General features: G+C 37.4%; 1 protein-coding gene across 1 annotated transcript in view; it reads right to left on the bottom strand.

Annotated features, from left to right (window-relative positions):
* Positions 1 to 5,331, bottom strand: part of LOC108690342 — a 69,054-nt gene extending 63,723 nt beyond the window's left edge. Inside the window, exon 1 of the mRNA XM_018197583.1 lies at positions 4,529 to 5,331. The gene's annotated coding sequence lies outside the window, so the exon portion shown is untranslated. The remainder of the gene's footprint in view (positions 1 to 4,528) is intronic.
* Positions 5,332 to 5,610: the final 279 nt, after the last annotated feature.

Here is a 5,610-nt window from a genome sequence, read left to right as displayed (position 1 = left end):
ATATATATAAGATGTGTATAAAATAAATATATAGAATACATATAAAATAACCCGTACATATAATACTACTACATTACAGCGAGTGTCTATAGAGATTCCATGGACTTAATTCTTGACATGTAAGAGGATTTTTTGAGATTTTTTTGCAGTGCATACATATACATATATATATTCTCTTTTCTTTATATTCTCCAAATACGTTTAATCAAATCTCTTTCCTCCCTTTGGATAATTTAGAGAAACTTTAAAAAATTATCTTAGATTTAAAATTAACGAAATCATTTTTCAGCTACTAAAGATTTTGTAAAATTCATTAGGAAGTAATGCAGCTAAGAATTAAAGCAGCATCTTATTAACAAGATGCAAAGTAGATCGGCATGGCCGGTTCTTGTACGCGAACGAGTTCGTTAAATAAAATGAAAAAGAAAGTGAGAACGGTGAATCAATTTTCTGTACACGTGAAATTTTTCACGCACCAACTCTACCTTTTAGACGTCTGGAGGCGATCGACGCCAAAGATCTGGGCTTATTCGTGCCGAATCTCGATGGAGGAAAGGCGGCAGTCTCGGGAGCAAGACGACAGAGCAGGTCGTTATTTGTGGCTGCCGGACGACCGTATGTAAATCACGTCCGCCGAGAAGAGACTTCGGGGGCGATCCTCGATCGCATCGCGACACGGGAGAAGCCGTACGTGAGTAACTGGGACGGCAATAAAGGTGACTCGCTTTCGACGAGGTCGCGCTCGTACACGCGGCTTCGCGCGAGAGTTTCCGATCGATCGACTCTGTCGGAGGAAACGAAATGGCATTAATTCCGAACGAATTTCTTTGGCATCAGATTCTTAATCCTAGCTATATACCCTGGGGTCCCAAAAACTTCAGTGTAATTTGTGAAATCGAGATTTTTTTCGTATTTTTGAACTTTTCTTTTTCTTTCAATCTGTATATCTAGAAGCTCTTTAATTCTATCAACTTTTACACATCATGAATTTATTTCTTAATCAAGTCTCCATCGATTAAAAAGAAAATTAATTGAAATATATAAATCATTTTTGCGGAAATTACGGTAACAAATATGGTATATTAAAGGTAAAAAAAGTGTATAACTAAGGTACATTCGTGGAAGGTGCTGTCTAAATTCTTTGAAGTGAATCTCATTTGAAAGAATTTAGAGAGTGCATCTTTCTTCAGTGCAACTCCTCGGAAGTGCGATGTTTACTAAAAAATTAATTAAAACTTAATTAAAACATACATGGAAAACATACATGGAAAAAGATAGAGTAAGTCTAAAAATATAGAGCGAATTCTGAATTGAAAAAACTATGTGCTTTAGTTGCAATTTACGTACGACAACCTCGATAATCAATGTTCCGCCCGAAGGATTCCGGGATTTAAATGATTCGAGGTGTATTGGCAGGAGATATCTAATTTTTTAAGAAAGACAAGTTACATCGTGACTCTCATGGAGACATATTTTATACAGTGAAACAAGATAATTAACGGATCTATATGACTGGAATGGAAGATGATGATGCTACGCAGCTCGACTGGTCGAACCGGAGTATACGTGAATATATGATATGCAAGGCATAGAAAACGATGTGAAAAGCATGAATTAAATGTAAAAGACATTCACCGATAATGATGAAAAATTAGTGATTGCTACGACGTTCGTTACGAAAATTGATCAATAAGTACTCCCGGCGATGTGTACATCGAAGCATTTCATTATTTTGTAGCCTGGTTCCCTATTTACATCTATTATTTGCAACCTGCGATTGATATCTTAATTGCAACGCATATAGAATGTATTTACAATATTCTGTGTACTATGTAATTCAAAATTGAGATAGTGATAAATATATCTTTTGCATTAGAAACTTTTAAAACCATTTCTTTAACACACTCACTCATTGCGTTTTAAAATTGAACGTTTGCGTTTTGCGCAAAATTATTTAATCGATCTAGATTTTGCAGGAATTTTTCCTTAATCCTAAAAAACGCTATGGATACGTCAATTTTACGTAGAAGTAGTCAAAGTTATAAAATGCTAAATTATGTCTTTAGTGGTCATAGGAAGTCCACATTCTATCATGTTAAAAGCTAAGACAACTTGAGATAAGACTTTGTCGTGGAAATTAGACCTTTTAAAAATTCTGTTTGCTTTTTTTATATATCAGTTTGGATTCTCCGGTGTATTACAACAAAGAACGTGATATATAATTTCAATTTTCAAGCAGTATTTTTTTTCTTTCATTATATATTTTATTTAACTATTATGAGAAAACACACAATTGGACTACATATTATTTAAAAACTGAATTTAACAGTATTATTTATAAGAGAGAGAGAGAGAGAGAGAATTCTTGTTTTTTCTTTTTTTTTAAATTAATAATTAGGTTACTGTATTTATATACAATATAAATATTTTGTTATTGAGATTATAAATATTTGTTGTCTAGATCATAAATTTTGTTGTTAAAAATGTGAAAACTTTGTGTTATTAATTAAAAGATTAAGACCTATTTCTTGTACGTAAAATTTACATGTTAATAACAATAGTGTATCAGTCAATATCAATAGTTTTACGAAAATTTCATCGAAGAATTACCTTCAGACTTCTTCGATATACGAGAAAAATTCATCTTGTAACACTTTATACATACAAAAAAACATAGCTCAAATGACAGTTTTATCTTTCAGCCAAGTAGAACCTAACCGTCTAACAGAATTTCCGAACTGTGTTTCTCTTCGAAATGTATTTTCGTATACAAGTACTCTCGCTGTTATAGCGCCATAAACAATCGTGTCGGGGAAGGAGAAAGAGCACTTCCTCAGAGAGTTTCTACTCGTAATATCTCGCGCACACTACATGTAGCCAGTTTTTCATTTATGCCACTATATTTACAAACAGTGCCATATTAATCAGCGGAATCCGCTTCGACAGCGTATGTATTGTATACATATATAAGTCCATATTTTGTTCCGCTAGATTCTGTCACTACTGCTAATCGTATAATTGTTTCATCGTTCAGGCAAATCTCTCAGAAATTTACTCATAAACAATTAGTGATGCTTTGCCTTTTTATTTCATCAGTCTGGCAAATTTAATCACTATTGATGGCGAAATCAAACACGCCAATAATATATTATACGCGCTATTATATTATATTTTTCATTTTATCAAAATAAATAATCTTATTGAAACTCGAGATTAACACTTAATATAGTCAATTTGGTCATTTATCTTCTGCGTATTCTTTTCTTTGAAATTTTAGGAAGAATTATGATTCTATATCCTTTTCTTTTTTTAAACACAATCTTACAAATATTTTAATCTAAAGATATTAAAGTATATGTAAGAATTACGTAATAATTTTCGTATATTCGTAAAAGTAAAGGAAATTAACTCAGACAATCCATCATGAAGGATCGGAATCATCATATATAAAAGTTAATTTATATTATAATTTCTCTCATTTTATGTTCTCGTTTTAATATAATAATAAACACATATTTTTATTTTATAGAGCATCTATAAATATTAAAATGTTATAACAATCGATATCGAATACCAATACAATAGACGTGTTTTAAAAGAAATACAACACTACAAATAAAGTGTGTTATTGCATAACTTAAAGTTGAAATAAAGTTGAATTAAAAGAACTTCTGAGAAGAACTTCTCTTGCTCTTATTTTTAAATAACTCTAACAAAAGGTTCTTTCTAGGTTAAAAAGGTTTCTTCTAGGTTAAAGAGTATTCGAATCTCTTCTGATCTGATTAGTAAAGTATCAGCTGCTCGATTCATGTAAACACTTAACTCTTTAATTCTTATGGATGTGCATATACATTACAAGCGCTGGTCTGTTAAGGCAATGCTGTTTTTTCGTTTCTAGACTATATTTGTCAAAGTATTCGACATTTAAAGGATAACATAATTTTTATGGGAGATAAATCGAATTCACGCTCGACAGTAAAGTTAAATGAAGGTCGGAACGTGTATGGGCGTGACAAATTTTCTCTCGAGAAGATTCTACATGAACATCTTTCTCTGAAAATTTGACACCCTCGTCCTTGAATATATATTGTTCGTCGGTTGGGTCAATAGTACTCGTCGGACGCCACCGTGTCTCGCCCCCACTGAGTGACATTTGGAAAGATACTCGAAGGAGAGTCTCGCGAATTCGTGTTGACCGCGAGATGGAAAAGAAAGATCGTGAGGGGAAGAGAAAGAGAGATCCGGCATGCGAGCGGCCGCTGGAAGGGCGAGGGCTCGTTGTTGTCGACAGCGGCGGCGGCGGCGGCGGCGATGGCGGGGCACGAGGAAATCGATGTCGACGTCTGGTGCTACGAGAGGAGGTTTCCACGCGAGGAAGGGCTCGGCATGGAGGCCTCCTCTTCTCGTGGAGGCGGTCGCGGTAAGAAATGGAGCGGATAATCAAAGAATCTTGCACGGTGACCTCGCTTCTTTTTTTTTTTTTTAAGAGAAAAGGGTCAGATAGACATGTACATGCAGGTGTACTTACACACTCGGTCTTCGGAGTAGCTCACAACAATAACCGCCTCGTCGTCGGCGTCGTCGTCGTCGTCGTGGCAGTCCTTCTTCGTGTATCGCTGCCGATCGAGTGCACTCTGGGTGGAGATACGGGCGGAGATACGGCGCGTGCTACGGGGTGTGATAACGAGCAACGTTATCCGGATGACACCGGCGAGCCGCTCTCCTCTGCGCGTATCCTATCCCGTACGACACTCCGCGCGACACTACTCCGTGTACTCCTGCTCCGTGATAGACCAGGAGAGGATTAATACCTCGTCTGAGTGTGTGTAGGAGGAGGGGGTTGCATCCGCGAAGAACGTTAGAAGAAGGGGAGGTAAACCAGCCGAGTCACCACCTCGCTCTCTCGCTCCGTTCGCGCGGGTGTCTCGAGCCTGACTGACACTCTGCTGACTCGGCTCCTAGCTTGGGACCATGGTACCGGTCGTCGGTCGACCGACCCCTTCGCTCTCACTCTTTCTTTCTCTCGCTTCTTCTTTCTCTCCTCTTTCCATCCTGGTCTAGCTACCGCCGTGCCATCGCTGCGTCTTTTTCTTATCGCGGTGTTATCCACGTTTGCCTGCTCCTCGCCGCTCCACCGACCGACACTCGTCGCATGTATCGGGTGATTTTCTTTCGTCGACGGCCGCCTATGCCCTTCGCCATTTCGGACACTTTCTGCAGGAAGTCGGGATTGTCGGGAGTCAGAGTGACACCCCATATGTGCTGGATCGCATGCGAGAGTCTCGTTTTGGACTCTCCAAAGAACTGATATTATATCCTGATGCACCCCGCCTAATCCTGAGGCGATGGAATTTAAAATCAGTACAGGCGGATTTAATTTTCTTTAGAGGGTGGGGTCTATTTACAAAATTTTACAATTTTTCTTTGAATAAGATTTATTATAATTGATTGTTTTCATTGTATCCTTTGTTTCAAAATCTGTTATAGCGCTATTAGCGGTTTTCCTGTAAAGGTTAATTAAGGAATAAAAATAAAAGTACGGAAAGGCCTGGTATTCTAAAACTATGGTTCTCGAGATCGATTATACGCGCACGCGATGAAAGTCACGCC

This window comes from Atta colombica, unplaced genomic scaffold (assembly GCF_001594045.1).
Source record: "Atta colombica isolate Treedump-2 unplaced genomic scaffold, Acol1.0 scaffold315, whole genome shotgun sequence".
Lineage (NCBI taxonomy): Eukaryota > Metazoa > Arthropoda > Insecta > Hymenoptera > Formicidae > Atta > Atta colombica.
This window is presented reverse-complemented; position numbering and strand designations above follow the sequence as displayed.